This window comes from Antechinus flavipes, chromosome 1 (assembly GCF_016432865.1).
Source record: "Antechinus flavipes isolate AdamAnt ecotype Samford, QLD, Australia chromosome 1, AdamAnt_v2, whole genome shotgun sequence".
NCBI classification, from domain to species: domain Eukaryota; kingdom Metazoa; phylum Chordata; class Mammalia; order Dasyuromorphia; family Dasyuridae; genus Antechinus; species Antechinus flavipes.
The window spans coordinates 163,123,430-163,136,818 of NC_067398.1; the positions used below are offsets into that span (position 1 = coordinate 163,123,430).

Genomic DNA, 13,389 nt, shown 5'->3' on the forward strand with positions numbered 1-13,389 from the left:
ATGATTTCAGAAAGACCTGGAGAGACTTACACGAACTGATGCTGAGTGAAATAAGCAGGACCAGGAGATTATTATACACTTCAACAACAGTACTATATGATGACCAATTCTGATGGACCTGGCCATCCTCAGCAATGAGATGAACCAAATCAGTTCCAATGGAGCAGTAATGAACTGAACCAGCTATACCCAGCGAAAGAACTCTGGGAATGACTAAGAACCATTACATTGAATTCCCAATCCCTGTATTTTTGCCTGCCTGCAATTTGGATTTCCTTCACAGGCTAATTGTACAATATTTCAGAGTCCGATTCTTTTTATACAGCAAAATAACAGTTTGGTTATGTATTGTGATGACCGCAGATTTAAAATCAGCCAGAATCAGGAATTCAGGTTAAGGGAAAAATCTTCAATCTTTATTCTCAGTAGAGGTGAAGAAAACAATATGGGAAGCTGCGACAGGAAGCCAGCTAGCAGAGGGGGATTGGAGGTCAAGGGCGGTCACGATAGCAATGCAAGCAGCTGTGACAAGACACCAGCCAGCAGCCTCTCTTTCCGTTTCCCTTTCCACTCCCCTGCGTCCACCCACCAAAAACGTCATTTCCTATACAACACATCAGGACTTGCACAAAGAGTGGGCGGGGGCCATTCTTTCTCCAAGCATATATGTTAATAGAGTATGGTCCAATTACTATTTAGCCTCACATGCTTGGGACCTCAGTGCATCAACTCAAGCCTCAGCCCATTACATCTCCCGCTTTCTTTTGTTTTAAAACACAGGTAGTCATGCCATCCCTGACTCCTCAGGGAGGTCAGAGCCCCCAGGGGTAGGTGATCACACCCTCCCTGACTTCTCAGGAAGGGAGATGAAAGCACTAAAAAGGAGATGATCACACCCTCCCTGACATCTCAGGAAGAGAGATGAAAAGCACCAAAGGGAAGTGGGGCTTGCTAGTAGGTTTCTGGGCTGAAGGGTCTTATTAGAAACAGGTATGCACAAACCCTTCAGCACGGGAGGTATTACATAAGTACATAGCAATAACGCAGAGGCTATTAGTGATGACTCTCCCCACAGTCAGTGCAGGCTTGATGTGGTGTAACAAACATGAATTGTACATGCAAGTAACGGTATAACAAACAATATAAATCAACATGGCGTTGTAAAAGATTGCCAGAAGTCATAGAAGGACAGTATATAAATAGCAGTCACACATATGCCTTCTTCAGTAGCCAAGAGAAAATCCAAAACCAATCTATTGTCCAATGCTTCACATATCAGGGAATCCAATGATCCCCCCAAGTTTTTAAAGTCCTGCTAAAGTCTTTTTATGTGTTAAGGAATCCAATGATTCCAACAGATTTTGAAGTCCTGTAACAGTCCTATCATTTCTCAGAAAATCCAATGATTCCTGAGGGCTTTCAAGTCTTGTCTCAAAGAATCCAATGATTCCTGAGGGTTTTCAAGTCCTACAACAATCTTATGTCTCAGAGAAGCCAATGATTCCTGAGGGTTTTCAAGTCCTACAACAATCTTATCATGTCTCAGAGAATCCAAGGATTCCTGAGGGTTTTGAAATCCAACAATTTTCTATGTCCATGAGTCAAATGCCATAACTGCCACGCTCTTTCAATGATGAGCACAATCAGCAACAGAACCACCCGATAGCTCTTGGGTCTTCTCCTTCATTTCAAGGGTCTGCTCCGTCTCTCTGAAATGGACAAGGCAAATACAACTCATTGGCACCCATCTGATTCCTTCTCCTCCTGTAAAAATACAAGCAAATCCTCTTCCCCAAGTAGTTAACCTATCTAATTCCCTTCTATTTACCACTTTCTGGATCTTTCCATATCACCTGGTGATTATCTACAGATAGTGGAGCTGTTTGCACTGGACACTGCCCTGTTGTGTTAAAAGGCCTTTAACCTCCCCAACTGTAATCCTGATTGCTTTTCTGTTGGTTGATGACATCAGAGTCCTGAATTTCTAAAGACTTTCTGGGTGTAACCTCTGTTGCTATTATGCCCCAAGTGTTTTTTGCCTTGGGCCCTGGGGCTGGGCCCCTCATCCCGTTTCCCTGAATCTGTCTGCATTCTGAGGCCCAGTGGAAGCCTCTGTTGCATTTTGGACATGGGGTATTGAGTCTTGTTCTTCCACCCTGTTTTCTCATTCTGTCTCTATACCAACATTGAGCTTTCAGATGCCCTACTTTTCCACACTGAAATTATCTATGAGTCTCTCTGGAAGTCCCTTGCCAGGAGAGACTCTGTCTTCCCATGTTTGGATTTTGGGAAGTCTGCATCATAGCCTGGCTATAAAAGGCATTTGTACCCACTGTGGCACAGCGTCTTATGAGCTCCTCTAAAGGAGCATCCTTGTGCAGTCCTAGTATAATTCTTCTGCAAACCTCATTAGCATTTTCCTTAGCAAGTTGCCTTATCAAGATGTCTGTTATTGCATTTTCTCCATTTGTTCTTATGATAGCTGTCTGCAAGCGTCCCACAAAGTCAGCAAAGGGTTCATTTGGCCCTTGTGCTATTTTTGTGAAGGCCCCACCCTTGTCATCTTGATTGTGAAGAGAAGCCCACGCTTTGATAGCATTAGCAGCAATTTGCTCATATGCTGCTATGGAATAATTAATCTGTACTGCGACATCTGCACAGGAACCTACACCTGTTAGTAGGTCATAGATGATTGCAGCATGAACTCCACTTTGACTGTTTTGTTGGGCTTGTATCCTACAGAGCTCACTATATTCAGAAAGCCACAAGTAGTTTTGTCCAGATTCTAGGCATACCCTTGCTATAGATTTCCAGTCATTAGGGGTCAAGATTTCAAAAGCCAAATTCTGTAATAACATCTTAATATAAGTTGATGTAGCCCCATAAAGAGTGCAAGCCTTTTTCAGGTCTTTAAGGATTTCTATATCAAAAGGAGCATATTTTCCACTTTCTTGACCTGAAGAATTAAACTGTGGAATTACAGGGAAAATGTGGTGTTGAAATTCCAATACACTTCTCCCTTCTGCTTTGGCCTTAATTAGTCCCTTTTGCAATCTACTCATAGGAGCAGCTGGATGCTGGGGGACAGGTGCTGGTGCTGTCACTGCTCCCCCCCCCCCCAACTACCCCTGCTCCCTCCATCCCAGAGGGTGGAGTTGATGGAGGGGAGTCAATTACCTGCTCCTTAGGTGGGGCTGAAGCTGCCTCAGATTCACCACACCCTTGAGCCTCACTTAAGTCCCCATGCCCTGTGGGGATATGGTCATTAATCTGTTCATTGTCTTCCTCCTTTATCTCAGGCTTCCCCATTTGGTTATTCCTAGAGTTTTTTCCTTTTCTTCTAGAACTTATAGGGTTTCTTAAGGCCAACTGTATAATATTATATAAATAGAATGCCTTGATGGAAATTGAATGAGGACCGTTTTCATTGTAGTATGCAGAGAGCTGTTGCCCAATTAATGTCCAATAATCTGGAGAGATTTGCTCTTCCTCTAAGAACCAAGGGGAGGTGCATTTTAATGTACCCAGAAGTCTAGTTCTCTGTTCCCAAGTTATAAGTAGCCCTTGATCTTCTATCAGCTTAAGCATACTTTCTATAGCACCACTCCTGGGTGGGGCTGGGGATGGGGGGGTTGGGGTGGGGGATGGAGAATCTTTAGCTAGGATCTGTCCCATTTCAGCCAAAAAAGGTTACTAGTTTAGTCTTTAAAAAATAAGTTCCCTGTTTGTCTATAATACTCACCTAAGTTCCCGGTCACTGGAGACTTCTTCAGTGAAAGTAGGGTCCTTGGTTCCCACATTGGGTGCCAAATGTGATGACCGCGTATTTAAAATCAGCCAGAGTCAGGAATTCAGGTTAAGGGGAAAACCTTCAATCTTTATTCTCAGTAGAGGTGAAGAAAGCAATATGGGCAGCTGCGACAGGAAGCCAGCTAGCAGAGGGGGATCGGAGGTCAAGGGTGATCGCGACAGCAATGCAAGCAGCTGTGACAAGACACTAGCCAGCAGCCTCTCTTTCCATTTCCCTTTCCACTCACCTGCCTCCACCCACCAAAAACATCATTTCCTATATAACACATCAGGTTTTGCACAAAGAGTGGGTGGGGCCATTCTTTCTCCAAGCATATATATTAATAGAGTATGGTCCAATTACTATTTAGCCTCATGTGTTTGGGACCTCAGTGCATCAACTCAAGCCTCAGCCCATTACATCTCCCGCTTTCTTTTGTTTTAGAACACAGGTGGTCATGCCATCCCTGACTCCTCAGGGAAATCAGAGCCCCTAAGGGGAGGTGATCACACCCTCCCTGACTTCTCAGGAAGGGAGATGAAAGCACTAAAAAGGAGATGATCACACCCTCCCTGACATCTCAGGAAGGGAGATGAAAAGCACCAAAGGGAAGTGGGGCTTGCTAGTGGGTTTCTGGGCTGAAGGGTCTTATTAGAAACAGGTATGCACAAACCCATCAGCACGGGAGGTATTACACAAGTACATAGCAATAACGCAGAGGCTATTAGTGATGACTCTCTCCAGTCAGTGCAGGCTTGATGTGGTGTAACAAACATGAATTGTACATGCAAGTAACGGTATAACAAACCATATAAATCAACGTGGTGTTGTAAAAGATTGCCATAAGTCCTAGAAGGACAGTATGTAAACAGCAGTCACACATACGCCTTCTTCAGTAGCCAAGAGATAGTCCAAAACCAATCTATTGTCCATTGCTTCACATATCAGGGAATCCAATGATCCCCCCAAGTTTTTAAAGTCCTGCAAAAGTCTTTTTATGTGTTAGGGAATCCAATGATTCCAAAAGATTTTGATGTCTTGTAACAGTCTTATCATTTCTCAGAAAATCCAATGATTCCTGAGGGCTTTCAAGTCTTGTCTCAAAGAATCCAATGATTCCTGAGGGTTTTCAAGTCCTACAACAATCTTATCATGTCTCAGAGAATCCAAGGATTCCTGAGGGTTTTGAAGTCCAACAATTTTCTATGTCCATGAGTCAAATGCCATAACTGCCATGCTATTTCAACGATGAGCACAATCAGCAACAGAACCACCCGATATTTCTTAGGTCTTCTCCTTTGTTTCAAGGGTCTGCTCCATCTCTCTGTGATGGACAAGGCAAATACGGCTCGTTGGCACCCATCTGATTCCTTCTCCTCCTGTAAAAATACAAGCAAATCCTCTTCCCCAAGTAGTTAACCTATCTAATTCCCTTCTATTTACCACTTTCTGGATCTTTCCATATCACCTGGTGATTATCTACAGATAGTGGAGCTGTTTGCACTGGACACTGCCCTGTTGTGTTAAAAGGCCTTTAACCTCCCCAACTGTAATCCTGATTGCTTTTCTGTTGGTTGATGACATCAGAGTCCTGAATTTCTAAAGACTTTCTGGGTGTAACCTCTGTTGCTATTATGCCCCAAGTGTTTTTTGCTTTGGGCCCTGGGGCTGGGCCCCTCATCTTACATCTGGTAGTAGGTCATAGGTGATTGCAGCATGAACTCCACTTTGACTATTTTGTTGGGCTTGTATCCTACAGAGCTCACTATATTCAGAAAGCCACAAGTAGTTTTGTCCAGGTTCTAGGCATACCCTTGCTATAGATTTCCAGTCATTAGGGGTCAAGATTTCAAAAGCCAAATTCTGTAATAACATCTTAACATAAGCTGATGTAGCCCCATAAAGAGTACAAGCCTTTTTCAGGTCTTTGAGGATTTCTATATCAAAAGGAGCATATTTTCCACTTTCTTGACCTGAAGAATTAAACTATTGAATTACAGGGAAAATGTGGTGTTGAAATTCCAATACATTTCTCCCTTCTGCTTTGGCCTTAATTAGTCCCTTTTGCAATCTACTCATAGGAGCAGCTGGATGCTGGGGGACAGGTGCTGGTGCTGTCACTGCTCCACCCCCCCACTATCCTTCCTCCCTCCATCCTGGAGGGTGGAGTTGAGGGAAGGGAGTCAATTACCTGCTCCTTAGGTGGGGCTGAAGCTGCCTCAGATTCACCACACCCTTGAGTCTCACTTAAGTCTCCCTGTCCTGTGGAGATATGGTCATTAATCTGTTCTTTGTCTTCCTCCTTTATCTCAGGCTTCCCCATTTGGTTATTCCTAGAGTTTTTTTTTTTTTTCCTTTTCTTCTAGAACTTATAGGGTTTCTTAAGGCCAACTGTATTAATATTGTATAAATAGAATGCCTTGATGGAAATTGAATGAGGACCGTTTTCATTGTAGTATGCGGAGAGTTGTTGCTCAATTAATGTCCAATTATCTGGAAGATTTGCTCTTCCTCTAAGAACCAAGGGGAGGTGTGTTTTAATGTACCCAGAAGTCTAGCTGCCTGTTCCCAAGTTATAAGTAGCCCTTGATCTTCTATCAGCTTAAGCATGCTTTCTATAGCACCACTCCTGGGTGGGGCTGGGGGTGGAGGGGTTGAGGTGGGGGATGGAGAATCTTTAACTAGGATCTGTCCCATTTCAGCCAAAAAAGGTTACTAGTTTAGTCTTTAAGAAAATAAGTTCCCTGTTTGTCTATAATACTTACCTAAGTTCCCGGTCACTGGAGACTTCTATGAAAGTAGGGTCCTTGGTTCCCACATTGGGTGCCAAATGTGATGACCGCATATTTAAAATCAGCCAGAGTCAGGAATTCAGGTTAAGGGAAAAATCGTCAATCTTTATTCTCAGTAGAGGTGAAGAAAGCAATATGGGCAGCTGCGACAGGAAGCCAGCTAGCAGAGGGGGATCGGAGGTCAATGGCAGTTGCGATAGCAATGCAAGCAGCTGTGAAAAGATGCCAGCCAGCAGCCTCTCTTTCTGCTTCCCTTTCCACTCCCCTGCCTCCACCCACCAAAAACGTCATTTCCTATATAACACATAGGGACTAGCAGGAAGAGTGGGTGGGGCCATTCTTTCTCCAAGCATATATATTAATAGAGTATGGTCCAATTACTATTTAGCCTCACATGCTTGGGACCTCAGTGCATCAACTAAAGCCTCAGCCCATTACAATGTATACTTATTGTGTATCTAATTTATACTCTAAAATATTTAACATCTACTGGTCATCCTGCCATTTAGGGGAGGGGATGGGAGGAAGGAGGGGAAAAATTGGAACAAAAGGTTTGGCAGATGTCAATGCTGTACAATTACCCATGCATATAACCCGTAAATAAAAAGGTATGAAATAAAAAAATAAAAATTAAAAAATTAAATTAAATTTTAAAAAATCATCCTGCTGATTGTTTCTTATAGAACAATAATGTACCATAACACTCATATACCATAACTTATTCAACCATTCTCCAATTAATGGGCCACTCAATTTCTAGTTTCTTGCCATTACAAAAAGGGCTGCCACAAACATTTTGCACATGTGGGTCCCTTTCCCTCCTTTAAGAGCTCTTTGGGATATAATTCCAGTAGAAACACTGCTGGATCAAAGGATATGCATATTTTGATAGTCCTTTGGACATCATAAGGAAGCCATATTCTAATGGGGAAAGAAAGCACATAAAATACGATCTGAAAACAATGAGAGTAGAATGAAAGGAAGAAATCTGCTTAGAGGTAACTTGGGTAAGTCTGATGAGTCCATTATAGAACTGGGAAAGCAATGATTATAGTTAGCTTATCCTAAGTTCTTCACGAAATAGTGGTCCTGCAACTGGAAGCTGAGTGGATGTCCATCAGTTGGAAAATGGCTGAATAGATTATAGTGTATGAATATAATGGAATATTATTGTTCTCTAAGAAATAATCAGCAGGATGATTTCAGAGAGGCCTGAACTGATGCTAAGTGAAGTGAGTAGGACCAGGAAATCATTGTACATGGTAACAGCAAGATTGTACATTGATCAGTTCTAATGAATATGACTCTCTTCAACAATGAGATGATTCAGGCTAGTTCCAATGATCTTGTGAAAAAGAGAGCCATCTACACCCAGAGAGAGGATGTGGGAACTGAGTGTGGACCACAACATAGTGTTTTCACTCTTTTTGTTGTTGTTTGCTTGCATTTTATTTTTCTCACTTTCATTTTATTTTTCTTGTGCAGCAAGGTAATTGTATCAGTATATATGTATATGTTGGATTTAACATATATACAGATATATATATGTGGATATATATATATATATACATATATATATATATATACACACACACACACACACACATATATATATATATATATATTTTTTTTTAACCATATTTAACATGTATCGGATTGCTTGCCATTCAGGGGAAGGGGTGGGAGAAAGAAGGAGAAAAACTGGGACACAGAGTTTTGCAAGGGTTGATGCTGAAGAGTTATCCATGCATGTATTTTGAAAATAAAAACCTTTAAGGAAAGAAGGGGAAAAAAAAGAAAAATTAGATTAGAAAAAAAGAAAGACATAGTGGTCCTGCAAAGTAACTCACACATCAGAGCAAGGGCTACAGGGGCAGAGGTATCTTCAGGGTAAGAAGGCTATTTATTGGCACAGGAATGGAAGAGATTGAGAGTCAGAAGCAGGGCCAGAAAAGAAATGAGCATGGATGGAATGTTGGTTTTGAGTCATTTTTCAGTTGTTTCCAATTCTTAATGACTTTTTCTGGGATTGTCTTGACACAGAGTGGTTTGCCATTTCCTTCAGCTTATTTGAAAGATAAAGAAACAGGAAGAAATGACTTTTTTCAATTAGCAAGTGTCTAAGGTTGGATCAGAACTCAGTTCTTTCCGGCTCCAGGCCTAGTGATCTATCCTGTCACATAGCTGCTCAATGAATGGAATTCTTTTACGTAATTATGGGCTTCATTTAGAAAACTCTACAATGTTTGGAGGTTTAATGTATTTTGTGCAATGTCATCACCAAACAGAAGCAAATGGAAGATCACATCATGTAGGGAATCACTCTACCATTTGGATACCTTCCACAATGGTGATGAACCCATTTGGTGAGCATATCTTTCTATTTTATGACTTGATATTAATAAACAAAGGGTCATTGACCAAAGTTAGCTCAATTGTTACATCTTTCAAAAGTTCTCACATTATTTTGACATATGCATGAAATACCTTGTTGGAGAAAAGGTGGAGCTTTGCTCTACTAAATCAAACACTTTTATATAATTCACTAATGATAAGCATGAAGAGTAGCTAGATAGCACAATGGATAAAGTGCCAAATCTGGAGTCATGAAGACTTATCTTCCTGAATTCAAATCTAGCCTCAGACTCTTACTACCTGTGAGATGCTGGGCAAATCATTTAACCCTGTTTGCCTCAGTTTCCTCATCTGTCAAATGAGCTGGAAAAGAAAGTGGCAAACCACTTCAGTATCTTTGCCAAAAAAAAAAAACAAAAACAAAAACAAAAACAAAAAAAAAAAACCCTAAATGTGGTTAAGAAGAGTTGAACATGGCTGAAAATGACTGAACAAGGATAACAAGCACAGTGTGATCTTGCTGGTCTCTATATTTTTAGTTACATGATTATAACGATATAATCTGTTGTAGAATACTATTTAAATCTATTAAAAGAATGATAGATTTGTTGTATTGATTGTGTTTGCTGTCTGACTTTTGGTTCCATCTATACTACTCTCAGCACAATCTGGTCTAATTGGATCTTTCTTTACAGGCTTGATTTCACTTTAAGTATTTTCCCCTGTTTCATAAGGCAATATTGCTAATAGTTCTCCATCATACTCTTCCACAATGTTTTGTGAATGAGTTTCTATTACAAGCTGTTGCTGCCCTTGGTTGCTAAACCTCTTTGACAAGGAGATTAGGTACTTTCTGTCTCTAGTTTTTCTTCTTTCAATTTTTTGATGTGGCAATGATTTTGCATATGTGACCTGTGACTAAAATCTCATTTTTAGGGCAGAAGAGTGTAGGAAGGTTTGCCATGTTTGCCTTTGTCTAAAATGTATTTGTTCACACTTCGCATCACAGGATTGATACACATTGATGGAGTTCAACTCTGGGAATAGACCCCAAAGTCATATGTTCCACACACTACCTTTATTTAATTTTTAAATAGTATTTTTTCTCATTATATGTAAAGACAATTTTTAACATTCTTTTTTTTGAAAAATTTGAGTTCTAAATTTTTTCCCTCTATCCGCCCCCATCCTCTTTCCCAAAACAGCAAGCAATATGATATAGGTTATACATGTACAACAATATAAAACATATTTCTACATTAGTCATATTGTGAAAGGAACAGAACAAAAGGAAAAAGCATAAAAATGAAAGCAGTATGTTTGATCTGCATTCAGACTTTATCAATTCTTCCTCTGAATGTAGAGACTATTTTCTATCATGAGTCTTTTGGAAGTGTGATTATCCCAGTGTTACTGTTACTGTGTACAATGTTCTCCTGGCTCTGCTCACTTCACTCAGCATCCATTCATGTAAGTTTTTCCATGTTTTTTTAAATCTATCCACTCATCATTTCCTATAGCACAATAGTATTCCATTATATTCACATACTACAACTTCTAAACCATATTTTCCCACATTATTTTTACTGACCTCTATACCCACTTTCACATTAAATAAACTGAGTGTTAAAAGTATATAATGTCCAACATATAAAGGACTGCTTGCCATCTAGGGGAGGGGGTGGAGGGAGGGAGGGAAAAAAAAATCGGAACAGAAACGAGTGTCAATATAAAGTAATTATTAAATAAAAATTAAAAAATAAATAAAAAAAATAAACTCTAAAAAAAAAAGTATATAATGACTTAGAAAGATCTTTTAAGGTCTTCATCTGTCAAATGAGCTAAAGAAAAAAATAGCAAACTACTACAAGAAAACCCCAAATGGGGTCATGAAGACTTGGACATGACATAAACTACTAAACAATAAAATGAAAGAAAGGATATGTGATTAACTTGGACAATGTGAGACTGATGATGATGTATTTGTCTAAAATTGTATTGCTTCTAAATGTGGAAATGGAAAAGTCGCCAGATTTGGAGTCAGAAGACCTGAAGTCTAATTCTGCCTTCGTCACTTGCTACCCATGTAACATTGGACAAATTATCCAACCCTTCTGAGCTTCAATTTCCTCATCTTTAAAATGAAACATAGGATTAGAAAACAAGTGATGTCCCTTTCTAATTCTATGATCAATTCCCTAATTCATTTTCGTGAGGAAAATCTACAAACTTTCTTTCCATTTAGTTTCCTTCTACCTAATAGATGTCAGAGATGGAACTTGAACTCAGGATTTTATAACTCTGAGGTCAGATCATCATGCCACTCATTCAAATAATCAATAAGCATTTATTAAGCAATTATTAAGTGCCAGATATTATGCTAAATGCTGAGGAGACAAAAAGAGGCAAAAGATAGCTCCTATCCTCAAGGAGCTTGTCCTCTAATGGAAGAAAGAACATGCAAACAATTATGAATAAACTATAAACAGGATAAATTTGAAATAATTAACAGAAGGAAGGCATTAGAATTAAGAGGGAGTAGGGAAGGTTTCCAGCAAAAAAAAAGGAAATTTTTTAATATGTAAAATTTTTCTCAATAGTATTTTACCTACTTGTAAAGACACATATAAAGGTAGTTTTTCAACATCCATTTTTGTAAAACTTTGTGTTTCAAATTCTTTCTCCTTTCTTTCCTTCCCTCCCCACTTCCTAAAAACAGAAAGCAATCTACTATGTTATACGTGAGCAATCCTTCTAAATATTTCCATATTTGTTAAGTTATGTAAGAAAAATCAGATCAAAAGGAAAAAACACAAGAAAGAAAAAGCAAACAAAAAAAGGTGGAAAAGATGGAATTTTAGCTGGTATTTAAAGGAAGCCAGGGAGGTCAGTTAGCAGAGTTGAGTAGGAAGAAAAGTCAGACATGGAAGACAAATAGAAAAAATAATTTTCTATATACCTTCTATGCACTGTCGAATTTTTGATTTTTTAGAAGTTAGATCTGTGATTTCAGCGGTGCAAAGAATTCCCAATAAGAAAATCCCTTCTACCAAAGCATACGGGCACTTGTTCTGCAACTTAATAACTGTAACAAGTTATCTGGGACCAATGAGAGGTTGAGTGATCCATCCACAGTCATGTAGCCAGTGTGTGTTAGCTAGGTCCCCATTCCCCAGTTTAATTGATATAGTTATGAAAACTCACAGATGAGGTTTTTATGGGCTAACAAGGTGTCAGCACCTTGCTCTCCCTTTACAAAAAAGCACAAACACATTCTCCAAATGAGTTAGAAAAGAGAAACTTCATTGTACAAACAAAAAACTGGGCTTTTATCTTTAGTGTTCCAAATAGCTAAATGAAACTTAGGGCAGGAATCAGTTTTCAGGGAAGAATTCGGCTTCTCCTGCCTTACTCTAAGCCATGGGTCTAACAGAGCTCTCTGCTCAGAATGAGACACCCCTTCCCCCCTTCAGCAGTTGGCATATAAATTTAAGAGAGTAGGGGAGAAGTAGGGGAGAAGAGACACACATTTCCAGAGAGACATGAATATAAAAGGCCGTTTACTCCAGGTTTAAGGTAAATACAAATTCCATGACCCTTGGAAGGAGAGAAGAGAGGCAGCTATAGACCCAAGAGAATCCCTGTGTCCTATGAAAAGCAGTCTTGGAGAGTCTAGCTAAGGCACCCTCCCAGAAGAGATGCTGCATTTAGAAAGTAGCTTTGTAAGAACTCCAAAGGAGAGAAAGGTCCTCAGAACCTGGAAGGAGAGAGGAATGAATAGATTTGACTACATATACATATGTACATTTATTGTACTCTTAATTTTACACAGACTATGTTAGTGAGAGGTAGCACCCCAGAGCGTGTGAGGGAAAAAGATATTTCACAACTATTGACTATACTATTTGAGTAAATGCCTTTGATTAGAGCTAATTGTGTCTACCGGCATGATTGTTAAAGGGAAACACAGTAGTAGAAGAATGTGAGCTGTAATTTTTATGAATTGCATCCATTAGGGACTCTTGAACCTGGAAGTGATGGCTGCTTTCTGGGGATCTAACCTATTTGTACATGTTCAGAGATTCAAATTCATATATGTGTGTATGCATATGTGGAGAGTATATGTATATTTACATATGTTTTCATATGTTATGTGTCTATACATATTGTCATTATTGTTCATCCTTCATTCCTGCAGAGGAACAATGAAATCATGAAGGTGATGACTTAACTTGTGCATAAATTGGGTTTACATTAGGCAGAGTTCCACAAAGTTGTTAGTTTCACTCTCTCCTTCAAAGTAATCAAAGTCCAATGGCAAGACAATTGAAGATTGCCTAAGATTCAGTGGATGATGTTGGCCTTTTTAAATAATTCATACACATGTAATTATTTATATAATAATAATAATAATTACTCACATTTGTCTGTAATAACTTCCATTTACATAGT

The 13,389-nt window shown here is 39.4% G+C and overlaps 1 long non-coding RNA gene across 1 annotated transcript; it reads right to left on the reverse strand.

Annotated features, from left to right (window-relative positions):
* Window positions 1–394: 394 nt before the first annotated feature.
* Window positions 395–4,485, reverse strand: LOC127558950 (uncharacterized). The gene is made up of 2 exons (XR_007953041.1): window positions 4,038–4,485; window positions 395–575 (listed from the first exon to the last, which is right to left on the reverse strand). It is a non-coding gene; the product is annotated as an uncharacterized LOC127558950 (long non-coding RNA).
* Between the last annotated feature and the right edge of the window lie 8,904 nt (window positions 4,486–13,389).